This window comes from Epinephelus lanceolatus, chromosome 6 (assembly GCF_041903045.1).
Source record: "Epinephelus lanceolatus isolate andai-2023 chromosome 6, ASM4190304v1, whole genome shotgun sequence".
NCBI classification, from domain to species: Eukaryota; Metazoa; Chordata; class Actinopteri; order Perciformes; family Serranidae; genus Epinephelus; species Epinephelus lanceolatus.
Window position 1 is genome coordinate 44,161,023 of NC_135739.1, and position 15,666 is coordinate 44,176,688.

The window sequence follows — 15,666 nt, forward strand, 5'->3', positions numbered from 1 at the left end:
GAGTCCAGAGCATCCCAGGACAGAGCTGGCCTTCTTGATCAGCTTGTCCAGTCTCTTCCTATCTCCGAGAGGCTGCTGCCCCAACAGACCACTCTGTAGAAGATGGCTGATGCCACCACAGTGTCAAAGAAGGTCTTCAGGAGCGCCCCCTGCACCCCAAAAGACCTGAGCTGCCTCAGCAGGTAGAGTCTGCTTTGGCCTTTCCTGTACAGTGCTGTTATGTGATCAGGCCAGTCCAGTTTATTGTTAAGATGAACACCCAGGTACTTATAAGATGTCACCATCTCAATGTCCTTTCCCTGGATGTTCACCGGTGTTGGGGTGAGGAGTCTGCACCTGCGGAAATCCACCATCAGCTCTTTGGTTTTCCCCGCGTTGATCTGAAGGTGGTTCCTCAGGCACCAGTCCACAAAGACCTGGTTCAGTTCTCTGAACTTCTGCAGATGACAGGTGGGGTTGTCGTATGAAAAGTCTGCAGTGTAGAGGGTGAAGAGGAATGGTGCCACATCATCACATGATCATGCCACATTTAACGATCATGCCACATTTAACATTTAGGGCTCTAGTTTCCGGGCGCAGCACAGGGTGACGCAGGGTGGCAAACCCCGCGCAGAGCTAGTTTCGAGCAGCGCAACCCGAGGCGCGCTCAGTTTGGTAGTTTGGCAGACCGAGGTGCGCTGAGATGGGTGTGGCGGTGCAGCAGGGGGAGGTGTCGACATATTCAGCTTAGCGCAGTGACAGTTTCGTGCCAAAAGGCTTCGCCGAAGGTGCGCTAAAAGCTCGCCAGCTGAAACCACATCTACTGTCAGCGCAGGGGGAGCGCAGCTGGTGTAAGCCAAAGTTTGGCTGACCAGCGGACAGTGCAGACACGTCACCAAAACCTCACAGGCAGGTTTCCAGAATATCAGGCACATTAACGATGCAATAAATACCCAAAAAAACACTATTCAATGCAACTATCTGCCATCAGCACATAAATGTATCTCTATATCAACTGTCCTGTCACATCTGATGTCAGATCAAAGGGGATTGGCACCGTTTGGCACGTTTGGCACGTGTAATGGAAACCCAACCTGATCTGATTAACACAGCTGTAAACTAATGAGTTCACATCCCTCTCAGCCAACCACAAACAGCCACAGCATCAGATAGGGAGTATATATTCAGCATCTGTCATCTTAGAAAAGTCAAAAGAAAAGAAACAGAGTGAGACTGCGAGAGAGAAAGAGAGAGCGCGCGCGCACGAGAGAAACGCAACATTGATTTACAGTTGTGGTGACCTCCTCCCAGGCTACCTTTGCATCATCAGCCCGTGGAGGTCTGCTCGCAGTTCCGTATATTCGGACACTGCGAGCTTGGACGTCCCAGAACAAAACATCAGTTTCCTCCTGGGAGAAGTTTGGCCGTCTGACGCTGCTGCTCTCTTCCGCCATGGCGAATTGAGTAAACTCTCATTACGCCTTCGCGCGGCGCATTTAAGGGCGAGGAGAGGGGCTCATTTGATTGGTGTGATGTATGTAAAACCCACTCCACGCCTTCTCTCCTCCCTCTTTCCGACTTGCGCCGGTAGGAGGGACGGAGGTGGGATAGAGGAGTAGCTGCGTCAGGGCGCACGGTGTGCCAAACTTACAAAATCCACCTGGCCACACCCAGTTGGCGAAGCGCAGGTGCGCTGCGCCTCCGCCGCTCCCGGTCTGCAAAACTAGAGCCCAAAGTCTCACAAGCTGGGGACAAACAAACAGTTCGACATTGAAACCACTGGCCACTCTCTATAAGCAAACTGTTAAAGTACTGGATAAGAGACCGAACAGCTCCCATCATTGTCCGATTCTGAAAAACATAAACTTCCGAGTTGGAAAGATGTAATAAAATACAGGAACATCTGCCTTGTCCACAAAATTTTGCACAATACAGCTCCTCTCCCTCTTAACTCACTCATAACTCAACGTAACAGTAACAGTCAAACTACCAGAAGCATTACACGTGGCGACCTGTCAGTCTGTTTCAGGAAAAGTACATTTGGTCAATTATCCTTCTCAGTTAGCGCCACTCAGAATTGGAACTCTCTACCAACCCAAATCAAAGACATACATACATACTCCACCTTCACTGCACACTTAAAAACTTGGTTCCCTGACAACTACACCTGCACACACTAGACTGGATTGGATATGACATATGTGTTGCATGTAACATGATCATAGTGATAGATGTTGCCCATCTGTTTTTGTGATTATATGGGCTGCTTCTGTGTTGTGAACATTGTGATGTGCTGCATGTGATTATATGTGCTGCTTCTGAGTTGTGAACATTGTGATGTGCTGCATGTGATTATATGTGCTGCTTCTGTGTTGTGAATATATGATGTGCTGCATGTGATTATATGTGCTGCTTCTGTGTTGTGAATATATGATGTGCTGCATGTGATTATATGTGCTGCTTCTGTGTTGTGAATATGTGATGTGAGGTGCGATGTTAATGCCACCGATCTGAAGCTGCTGAAGTCCTTGGGGTACGGAGTCTTGGGCACAGGTACCACGCAGGATGTCTTCCACAGCTGTGGTACTCTCCCCAGCCTCAGGCTCAGGTTGAAGATGGTTTCAACTATCCCCACAGTTGGGCCTCTAGTTTCGCAGACCGGGCGAGGTGGAGGCGCAGCGCACCTGCGCCTCGCCAACTGGGTGTGGCCAGGCGGTTTGGCACACTGTGCGCACAGGCGCAGCTACTCCTCTTTCCCACCTCAATCCCTCCTACCTGCGCAAGTCGGAAAGAGGGAGGAGAGAAGGCGTGGAGTGGATTTTACACAGCCGATTCACATCACACCAATCAAATGAGGCGTAATGAGAGTTTACTCAATTTGCCATGGCAGAAGAGAGCAGCAGCATCAGACAGCCAAACTTCTCCCAGTTTTGGTCCAAGCTCGCAGTGTCCGAATATACGGAACTGCGAGGAGACCTCCACGGCTTTCCATTATGTGTGCCAAATGTGCCAAATGGTGCCAATCCCCTTTGATCTGACATCAGATGTGACGGGACAGTCGATATAGAGATACATTTATGTGCTGATTGCAGATAGTTGCATTGTCACTGCGCCAAGCTGGATCTGTCGACACCTCCCCCTGCTGCGCCGCCACACCCATCTCAGCGCACCTCGGTCTGCCAAACAACCAAACTGAGCGCGCCTTGGGTTACGCTGCTCAAAACTAGCTCTGCGCGGGGTTTGCCACCCTGCGCCACGCTGGGAAACTAGAAGCCCAGGTCTGCACAGGACTTCAGAAGCCTGGAGCTGATGCCGTCTGGACCCGCAGCCTTCCTCGTCTTTATCCTCGTCAGCTGATCTCTCACCTGACAGGTAGTGAAGGACAAGCTGGAGCAGGGGGGCTGTGTGCTGGGGGGTGGAGGTGATGAGGTGGGGGGAAGAGTGGGGGGTGGTTGAGGTGTTGATGCAGTGTGCCAGGAGTGTGGGGGGATGGGGGGGGGGGGGGGGGAGGTGAGGATGTGGGGGGTTGCAGCCGAGATGTCTGGGCCAGGGGAGGGGCAGACTGATCAAATCTACTGAAGAACAGATTCAGATCATTCACCCACTTCTGGTCACCTCTGGCCTGGGAGTCTGGTTGTTTGTGTCCTGAGATGGTTTTCAGACCTCTCCAGACTCCACTGACTTCGCTCTGCTGCAGCTGTTCCTTCATCTTCTTTTTATATCCTTCCTTTCCCCACCTGATGTTTCTCCGTAGCTCCTTCTGCATGGCCTTCAGCTCCTCCTTGTTTCCAGAGTTAAAAGCTCTCCGCTTCTCCTTCAGGACAGCTTTTATATCTGGAGTAATCCAGGGTTTGGTTCTTGGGAATATTGCAAGCTTTGTAGTCCCGCTTGTAGAGGAGCCAGGCGTTGATCATGGCGAGGATGATGGTGTGCCAGGAGATGTAAATGTACCAGCGGTGCGATTTCATCGGGAACTTGTATTCTGCAGCAAATGAGTCCAACAAATCCACACTACCCATATATTTATTGTAGGTACCCAGAGCAATGGAAGGCCTCTCAACTTCTGTGTAGGATTTGGTGCAAATGAATCCTAATTATGTGATACATTCCACTGAAGTCACACGATACTGTGTGGCTAGCCTAATGTACTCTCTAGTTAACATACTAAAAGGAACCCCCAAAAGAACATTCACACCTGTCCTTACACACATACAGAAACCATCCTACACAACCAGTGTCTGGCTTTAGATATTTAAAGGTGTAGTTAACGATGTGGCAGAAAATGAAGAGAAAAGTTGTTTATGTTTGAGTGAAAACCTAAACACACCCACCCCCTCCCTTTGTGCTCCTCTGGGGGCTCCACCCCCGAAGTTCATGGACGCGCATTCTCATGTCAACGGACGTAGCCACTGCGTAGCTGACCAACATGTCGGAAGCCGAAGCGTCCGCTGTTTGAGGGTAAGTTAGCCTCAATGAGGGGAGGCAGTATTTATTGCTATGAAAGTACAGGTGACGTATTTGAGTAATATTGTAGCAAATATGATAATAAACCTGTATATACCTGTCAATAGCTGCTGAAGCCAAATGCTTGTCAAAGCTAAAGTTAAAGTGTAGCTTTGCCTATGATAGCATTGCTACTAACGTTACAAATTTCATGAGTAACCATTTTACTACCGTCAGTGATAGATGTAACGATGCACTTTACTGCGATTTTTAAAAATATTGTGGAGAAAATAATACGACAGCTTTATACAGTCATTTAGAGCATAAATATCAGTTACATTGTCTTCTTAATATGATGTAAGAATACGGACGAGTAATGTCACACAATCGAGGACATGTAATTCAAAGTGAAATAAAGTGATGTACATTTCTTGTAGCAAATAAAATATTTTATGTGAAGTTTACAAGGTAACATTTCTGATGTTATTTATGTGTCATTACTATTATGGTGTAGCTCTGCTCTTTGCAGGCAAGGACATGGAAGAGGGAGGGGAGCAGGCAGAGGCAGAAGAAGAGGCAGAGGTCCAAGTGGTACGACCAGCTTGGAACCTGACGACCTACAGCGTGTGCAGATGCTGTAGGCTCAAAGACTTGCCTCACTTGCTTGTATTATTTTATTAATTCCCTGTATACATACCTTATCCTGTGAAATAAGCCCTATATTACATCAATATAACAGCATTGCTTATTGACTGACTGTATAAAGCAATTACATCTGGTCATAATAAAATTTTATTTTAGAAAACTAATGAAATGTTAACATTTTTATAGTTTTAGGAGGTAATTCAAGGACTGGACCATGACCAATCTCATCAGCTGTTGCAGCGCTGTTTGGAAAGGGACCCAAGCATGATGTTTGATTTAATGTCATCACTGGGGGACCCTACTGCCCCTGCTGTCCCACCTGTCCAGGGTCAGCCAACCTGGTGTACGTGCCAAAGGTGCAGAGAGATGCCCTCTGACATCGAGAGGAAGTGCTGTGGTCAAACCCCCAACCACTGCATTTCTCTTTTGCCACATATGGACCTATACATTTTGGAGGCTCAGACTGGCCAGGACGATCTGGAACGATATAAGAGCCGTTCCTCAATATGCGTTCTTGTGTGGACTTGTGTTCTTGTGGACTTGTGACACGTCATCAGTCACAGCCCAAGTACTGTTCCAATTCGAAGCTCACATCTAGCCGAGTTCAGTCCAAATGCCTGGATGTGTTCTCGCCACGCTCCTTTTACCGCATTTCGCATCAATCATCGGAAATGGCAAGTGAGGGAAAGGCGCACAATTGTAAGTCGTAATTACCGATATGTTAGGCTACTGTTGTTTTGTCACGGAATGTAGTGTTTTCATGCGTAGTTTAAACTTCAAACCCGTGGTCATTGTATTAATATAGAGCCCACTTGAATGTAAGGTCCTGCTAGATGACAGCAGTGTCAGCGCTCATAGATAATAAACGTGTGTATGAGCGCTCAGGCTGCCCCACAGAGAGCAACCTCTCTCGGGTACTCCTTTTAAATTCATCACTGATATCTCTGTAATGGTTAAATATGAAATGTAATTCGTTTGGGGTATGTCTAATAGGCAACATTCAGTCTCAGTATATAAGATATATTATAACATTATTAAATGTTGTAACATTGTTCATTTAAAGATTTTAAGAATTTATTGTAATTTATTTATTGTATTTAAAGATTAATTGTATTTGTTGTAGTATTTATTTAACGGCATTTTAAATATTGATTATCTGATATGAATTGTATACCTGATGTCTGAAGTGTGGCTGAATAAAATTTTCCTCTTAACATCTGACCTGTTTGATCCCATTTATATTGGTGAGGTCAGACTAAATGGGAAACTGCTGTTAGTATAATCCAGTACAGTTCAACAGCACCACAATCTACAACTCAACACGTTAATAAAATGTTAGACTTAATACAATATTAAACTGCTTTGTTTTTTTCTAGGTGTACCAAGTAAACTGTGAAGTCTACATAAAAAAGTAGACAGAAAGCATAATGATGAGACAAATGCAGTGATGGACAGTAACTAAGTAGATTTACTCAAGTACTTAAGTACCAATTTGATGTATTTGTACTTTGGGTATTTCCATTTTGTGCTACTTTATACTTAGAAGGAAATACTGTACATTCTACTCAAGCTACATTTATTTGATAGCTATAGTTACTTTTCAGATAGTTTGCTTTATGTGCTGTAAGTTTCATATTTACAAGTTGATGTGCGATGTTATAGATTAGACTAGTATACCAGTGAAAGGTGTTAAAATTAGTTCTACCATGACAACATTTAAATGCTGCTTACATGTAGCCTACGTGTAAATTGATCAATTAATATTCAATACATATTCATGTATGATTATTACAACACTTGAAATTGGGTCACTTTGCATAATGAGTACTTTTAAATTTTCATTTGAAGTAGGCCTACAATTTGCTGACAATACCCAGATACTTTTACTCAAATCAGATTTGGTATGCAGCACTTTTACTTGTGACTGAGTTTTTGTTCTTTGTTGTGATATTACTACTTTTTCTGGGTACTTTCTCCACAACTGGACAAACAATAGGGACATGCAAGCATAGCACGTCTCATCCTCATCCTCCACCTCATTCTCCGCTGTCTTTCTCAGATCTGCCTCCTCAGCTGGGCAGCCTCCTCCTCAGCCTACAGGTACAGCAATCCTGCTGCAATAACTGCACCAAGACACCTTCTCCGATCCGTGTCCGTTATTGATTTTTAATTTCCATCTCACCAATGCTCACAATCACAATAACCACCAACTCTCCACAAACTTTCCCCCCACACCTGACTTTTGATTATAATCAGAAGCCAGATGCGGGAATTGGATATAGATTAAATTCGATCAAAAGCCAGCTATGAGGAAAAGGTTTTATAATTTTATGAAAATATTTTGGCTGTTTATATGTTTCTGCATGTCAGTCATATATGTTGACACATTAAAAACATGTACACATTCATTTCTTACAATGACAATGAAAAGTCGCAGGGCTGGGCTGTGTTTATATTGTTTTATTCTAAATGCATGTATACAACACAGTACAACAGCCGAGGCAAGCGGAGGAGGTGACATCATCAAGTTTGCTGCTGTTCCAAAAGCAGAAATGACTGTACTCCCGTCCTCCCGGACTCCGGACTCTCGCGTGAACTTGCCAAGTCCGAACTTGCCAAGTCCACAAGTCTGATCTGCTGAACTTGAGTATTGAGAAATGGCTAAGGGCCGTGCATGATTTACCCATCCCAGGGGAGAGCCACCGGCAGTTCCGCCATGCTGCCTACAGACAGTTTGTAGTGTGGCAGTATGGAGCACTGGGTCAGGGACACAGGGTCATCATACCAAGCTGCTGTGTTTGGAAAATCTGGGACAGATACCCAGATCCTCAGGGCCAGTATACAGGGTACATTCCCAGCAGGGTGTAGACCATTTTGTTGTATTTACTAATTTTGTTGTTTTCTACTTTTTAATTTATGTGTGTTTCTGTTTATTTAACATTTATGTATAATAAATACAGAAAATAAAACATGGGTGTAAGAACACTTTTCCAGGTCTCCTATCTAAAGGCCCAATAGAGCATTCAGCATTTATCACTGTGCACAGTAAAAGTACCCAGTCTATGTATAATTTATCAATATATCTATAACAAACTAATGGATGGATAACATCACTGTAAAACACAGAACAATTGCAATAACACTACAAAAGAAGGAAAATATACACAAACATACAGTATCTGTAAATTGTGAACAGTGTTACATAATCAAAAGTGGAGAGTCAATATTCAGTTGTTACCTGGAGCTAGTTACTGTAAGTGTGAAACAGAGAGACAAGTAGTCATGACTGAAATAATTACATTATTTATTTTTGGGAATCAAAATGGGGAAAAGGCTGAAGAAGAAATTAAATTTTTTGAGCCAAGCAGGGCTTGGGGAAATGCTGTGGGGAGAGGAGCGGGTTGAGCTGAGCAGGTCCACATCCAGAGGAGTGCTGGGCAGAGCATGATCCTGGGCTGGAGAGCAGGGCTGCTGATGTAAGAGGAGGGGCTGGGATGTTGCTGAGGGTGATGTGATGCTATATCTGTGTCTGGGAATGTCCTTAAAAAGAAGAAATACAAACCCACTAGTAGTCTCATGCCATTGTTACTGGATAATGGAGAAGACCATGACATAGTGCCAAAAGAAACGTGCAATGTGCATTTTTTTCTTTAAAATTTTTGTAAATACTCTAGCCAAGCCTCACCTATTCCTCTGCTCACCTGTGTCCTTAGAAGGTCTTCAGTGGCTGGTGCAGGCACACCTGAAAGATGTCCAAGAAGTCTTGGATCATCTGGCCTTGATTTTTTTCTAAGTGGCGCACCTGCAGATGACAGTCTCCCCTGCAGAATAGACACTTGGAGATCATGGATATAACTGTAACCCTTCTCCTCCTTTATTGATTGCAAGCGCCATTTCCGAGAATTTTATTGTACACCTTTCCATACCTGTAATGACACCAAGCATATTTATCATGTTGTAACTAAAACGGTCCGTGAAAAAAATATTTTTTTCCAGCAGATGTCTTAGAGTTAATGAGTCATTACAGACACCGCTAACGGGGCTAGCCGTTAGCTAATCTATGATAACCATATTATTATTTACAAAACATGCACACAGAAATAGTAATGTTTGTTCAATCATTGTGTTTACAGACTTTATAAACATCAGATTAGTCTAAACGGTGATATAGTGACGTGAAAATGTGAGATATTCATATATATATGTAGCTAAAGTCTGCTGGTTTTCTACCCGGAAGTATTTGTTAACAACAAGGCGATTCCCTCCGAAGGGACACTAACAACTCAAAGTACACGTCAAATAAAATTTCTCCAAACATGTTTTTTGTTATTTTAGGTAGTTATTATCACACTAATGTATGTTCAAGTGTTCATTTCCCCTGATATGTTGGTTTGGTGTTGGTGTTAGTTATTTGATTCTATAAACACAGTCTGACCATCTCAAGCTTTTATTTTGGTACTTCCGGTGACCGGCAGTGTGAATTTGCATATTAGCTAAATATTTAGTTTCACCCAGAACATTTGGGGGTCAAGGAGGGGAGATTGGTGGGTGTTTACAGGCCGGTGCCGCATGGTGCAGCCTACTCCCCCCTGCGTCCCGTAGCAGACATGGGCGGGGGTCAGCCTGCTCTGTAGCTGTGTGGGGATCCGAGGCAGATCCTTCGCTTCTCTTCCTTCCTTTATTTTTATTTATCCCCCCTTTATTTATTTATTACTATCATTATGACGATGATGATGATGGCGATGATGATGATGATGATGATTATTATGTGTGTGTATGTGTATGTATATATACTTTTATTATTATAATTATTATTATTATTTTATTTTATGTATTCATTTTGTTTATTTTGTTTATTTTTTTTCTATTCGCTTATTTTATTTATTTATTTTCTATTTTCTCCCCCTTCAGTGCCTATGATGATAATGTTGTTGTTGATTATTACTACTTTTTATTATTATTAATACTATCATTACTATTATTGTTATGTATGTCGTTGCTACCATTTATATCTGCTGTTCATTAGTTAAAATACATGCACACACCCACACACTCACGCACTCAGGCACACACAGTCACTAATTGTTGTTTCGTCATGTCGTATGTCTCTTTATGTATGTATGTAGCCTTATTTTACGTGTGCTTACATGTATCTTGTATTGTTTCACAATTAAAAAAAAAAAAAAAAAAAAACTATTTAAAGCAGCTGTGCGGTGTTTTCGTTTTCCTTGATTATAGCACCCCTTTGGTCGAAGCGGTATGACACCCACAGCCTGGTGTCGTAAAATCTCGACTGCAACCGGCAATTACCGCATGCATTTGTTTTGGAGAGCGAGAGGATTAACTAATGTCAGGTCAGTCCAAGTAATTAGTGGAAACAGCAAAATTACTAAATAAAAATTTAATTCTCCTGTCGTCTTTCTGTTCTGATCTAATTTGTTGTGTATTTTGAGCTACTAAGGCTATTGTAGTAGTGTGAGCCTCAAGTTATTCTGGGTAATGTAGTAACCGTTGTTGTGCTACTGGAAACAATGAGAAGCAGCCATGTACGTTCGGAAGTCATCTGCTGAGTCCGCATTATTATGTGAAAAGAATACTCCGACGATTTGAGAGTTATGCCCTTTCTCTATCATTTTCATATTGAGACAACATGATGGATATCTTTTTTGTGTCTGTACATCCAGTGGCTGGGTCTCAGCGGTTAGCATGGCGCTTTTAGGGGGTCAGTACATCTTGCGCAGAGGGATACACTGGTGAGCACCTAGCACCTAGTGGTCACTCGGTAAAAGCAAACAAAGAGACGACACGGATGATATTACTCACCCAACTGAAAGCTGTCCATCAGCTCCTGCAGGCCTGGGTGTTTTTTCCAGTTCATCTTAGGAACATGTAAAAAGTTTCAGTCACACCAGGAGTAGTGATTGCTGCAAAGTTTTCACTCCTTGTGATGCACTCTCTGCAGCACTTTTCCTCCTGATGATATATCTCCACAACAATGGTAACACCAAATCCCATTCTGTGCAGCAAAATGGGAGCGGAGGATTCAGCCTCTCTTCTCGCCTGCTCAGCATCCAACACATGGAGTTCCTCATCTGTGTACTCTGGCTCAAACAGGTATGGCTCTGGATCTGTGTCCGCTACAAGAAACTCTTCAAAATTGCGTTCAAAGTCGTCCATTGCAGCTACTATAGTCCGGAGATATCGCTAGGCTAAATAAACAGCTGAGTTTTGTTTACAAGCTACGTCTGTGCCTGCTCACTGGTGTATCCCTCCGCAGATCACAGCGCAGGATGTACTGACCCCCTATAAGCGCAATGCTAACCGCTGAGACCCAGCCACTGGACGTACAGACACAAAAAAAGATATCGATCATGTTGTCTCAGTATGAAAATGATAGAGAAAGGGCATAACTCCCAAATCGTCGGAGTATTCTTTTATGTGAAGATACACAGTGAAGACATAACATAATCCTAACACAGCAAAGCTGTTACCTGCAGCCTTCGCTTGCAAAGCTAACGCTACTAACGTTAGGTCAGTCCAAGTAATTAGTGGAAACATGCTAACGTTACACACAAATTAGTAGTAAAGCAAGACCTGTTCATAAATGTTCTGGTGTAGCTCTGAATTTTTCTTAGAAACTGAGGACAACTGCCTGCTGTATATTTGTGTTCATGATCACAGTCACAGATAATTTTAGATGATGCTCCTTCTTTATCCGCCATGACATCAAAAGTACAACCAAGTCCTCATAGATACATCTCTGGTAAAACTGTTAGGTGTTATGTGTTCAGCAATGCTCGTTGCATACTGCTTACTCGAAGAACACTGTAAACACAGCTCCTTCTTCTTCTGTGGTGTAATCGCTGCGGGCCGGGTGCCGTATTCTGGTTTGCTGACTTCCGCTGTGTGTCCGACCCGAGCGAGGCTACGCTAAATAGCCATATAGAGAAAGGCTTTTTTGTCGCTGTTGGGTTCAAATAAATATGCAGGTCTTCAAGGGGGGGGGATACAAACTAGGGGCAGTTTTATTAATGGTAAAAAGTTCCGCACAGCTGCTTTAATATATTTCTAAGTTAACAAATATTGCTGTAAATGTGATAAAGTGTGTGTGTGTATACTGCTTCTCTTTTTCCAAACACACACGGCAGTACGGCAATCCATAATGTTGACCAAAGCAAGCACCTTTTTTATAGTTGTGACAATAAGTGTACACATAATTCCTTCACACCAAAAACACTAAAATGCATAGAATGACTGAGCATCTTGCTGAAGTGAGCCATCTGTCTTTCTTTTGGGTGCCCTGTTTACATGGTGGTTGTAGTCCAGCACTGCAAGGAACACTCGCGCACTGTATACAGGAGGAGTGAAGCTGAATTGTTCGCTGGCATATATCAACACACATGATTGTGGAATGACTATTTTTAACTAGGGTACAGAGCAATGTGGAGCAAAACTTCAGGCAACACAAAAGCTTAGTCTTACACACTTGAAATGCAGATACTTTGGGACATCCTTGAGCCATCATGCATCCATAATTATTTCAGCCAGTTTCTGATGGGCCACAGAATCTGGCTCGATCCACTCCTTGTCCCTAGCTTCCACTAGAGGACCGTGGTGGCAGTTGCCTAATGCCCATGAATGCTCTCCTGGGGTATGATGGAGTAGGCCAATCCACATGTCCTAAAAGGCAAGTCATTGGAAGAGTAATGTCAGCTTCTGTGGCATGTGAAAATATGATGCTGATCTGCATATGATGCACAGAAAGTCACAGACATGAGAGAAAATCTAAACAAGTGTGATACCTGAGCTTGGATTCATGGGACTGTACACTGACTTTCCATATACATTCAATTAGCTATTAGTGGAAATACTCCTTCACAAAATTAAAAAGATCCATGGCCATGTGCAGTGTCTCTACAGTATGTGATCAATAAAACCAGAAATAATCCCTTTAGCATGTCACCATTTGGGTTTGTTGCAATTTCTAAGTCCAATATTCTTTCCCTAATACATACAAAGAACTTGTCGTATTTGTCAGCCGTCTTGCAGCAATACCAGAAATGGTTGCAAATGTCTTTGCTCCACTGCAAGAGAATGGCACACCCCTTCTGTTGGCTTGCCTGAAACACATAAAATATTGGAAAGGGTGCACACCTAAAAAATTATAGGGTGCATATACCAAGAATATATGGAACCTGAAAAAGAGAATGTAGATTTTTACTGCAAGTATTTTTCTTGAGAGGTTTTTGGAACCATGCCACACATCAAGTGAGTGCTGAGCTCACATATCTTTCCCCGACTGGATCTGTATGGAGAGAACAAGTACGACAAACACGTGTGCTTGTTACAAACCCAGTACATGAAGCCGGTGTGAAATTTTAATTTTTACAGAATTGTGTATATTACTAAATGTACACTGTATTCCAGATATGTCCTCAGGATCACATAGTGTTGAGGTAGACTTCCCAACCCATTCTCAAGTATGGGATGCATGTATACAGTAATTACAGTCCAATATGCAGATATATCTCTGGACGGTTAGATTAATTTGATCTATACACACACATTACAACTACTACTGCTTACTGAAAAGAGCTGAAATCTGGGAGTGTGCATCCACGCATATTTCTGTCAGATTGACGTCTTGATGAAGAGTATCAGAAGTTCTGACAAAACCCGCCTTCTCCATGATCACAGAATTTCTCCCAGTCTCCCTCTTGTTAACGTTGGTGATATAGATTATCTTTTTTGTATCATTCTCCATGGCAGAATATGTGCAATACTGAGAACAAAATCCAGGACTATCCATCCGGCCATCCCCTGTTAAAAGAAAAAATGGCATGAAAAATTGTAGCTGCAAATGTCATTATTCTTCACAAAATATAAGGGTCTACAATGAGAACTGTGTGACAAACCTTATTCCAAGTGTGAACTTAAAGTTCATCTTGACCAAAATGAGAAATGGCAAAAAATTAAGAAAATTCAAACTTACCCAGAGCTCCTAAACTCTGTTTAGATTGTAGCTGGGAGACGGATTCTTCTCTCTTCATCTCCCAGAACTCCTTTATTGCATCTACATAGTAGTGGTCCTGGATTTTGTAGAATGTTGCCCTGTTCACCATTTCCATGTTCATAAACTTGAACAGCAGTGCTATTTTTGCATAGTTGTTGCCAGACAAGAGGATATTGGTTAATAGGGGGAAGTCTCCAACATGCATCCCATACTTGAGAATGGGTTGGGAAGTCCACCTCCACACTATGTGACCCTGAGGACATATCTGGAATACTTGTAAATTCAGTAATATGCACAATTCAAAAAATGTAATTTTCACACCAAATAATGAAAATTCACACCTGATCTGTACTGAGCGGAGATGTATTACATTTTCAAAATGTGGGTTCCATGCAGTGTAGCTGTTATTCCGGGTAGCTGTTATCCACCAATACCCCTAACGAGTTTTGTGGATTAAAAACTACACTGGACTTCTTGTCGGCATGAGGGTCAGTAAGTACTATCTGTATTTTCATTCTAAAGTGGCCATTTCCTTTAAATCAATCTGTATATAGTATCTAACAAACATGTGCTACATGCTAAGCCTGGACAGCTTGGCTGTCGGCTCAGCACGTAGCATGAAACTAACGTGCTGAGCCGACAGCCATCTTCACATCTCTACTGCTATTATACATAGCTAACATCACAACAACACCAAATCTTGGCAAATTAGACAATGAGACAATGACAGCTGTCACTGTTTATATGAAGCACCGCAAAACCGATGTTACTCACCTATCCAGCAGCAAGACTGCGACCTCCGCGTCTGTTTTCAGACTTTTCAATTTGCGGAGTTCCCTCCACCATTGGAGAGCCACACCAATGTTGACTCGGGTCTTTGACCTTTCCCAGTCTAAGCCCTTCTTTTTAAATTGTTGCTCCTCTGACTGTTTTCTTTTCGGCTGTTTTTCAGCCATGGCGTATGCAAAATGGTAGCTGATCTCCTACTCTTACTGCGTAACCTCCCCCCCCTTCCCTTCCATTCAACCTGTGCACGAGCACGGACGTCCCCTCTCTCTGATTGGCTGGCCCAGGCTGTGTATTAAAACCATGCGTTGGATTATGATCGTTAACTACACCTTTAAGCAAACGAAGCACAGAAAAACAGTTGTATATGTATTTTTACTGATAAAATACAGCTACAGTTTCAAATGCTGCTACTGAAAGTGCTTGAAATACAACAGCAAGAAATCATTTATGCATCCAGAATTACTCAAATCTGGTCTTAAGAGATAAACACATTTAGAAATTGTAAATCATCAAATACATTACATTTCTAGTAGTAATAAATAAGTATTTTATCATATGTGAACCTTTGAGAAGTGCAATGTCCCCATGTGATGTGCAAGGTGCATATGCTATTTTGACTACCATCCTCACCCAACGTTGTAAAATTACAACAAAGCTGAAAATCTAATTTTATGCATGCATTCAACAATAATTTAGTATTTACCTGTTCGAGGCATTCTAATAATCACAAAAACTTCAATGTTAATATAGCAAGTTCAGTAAAACAGGGAGATGTGCATCCAGGAAAGTTCGCAAGT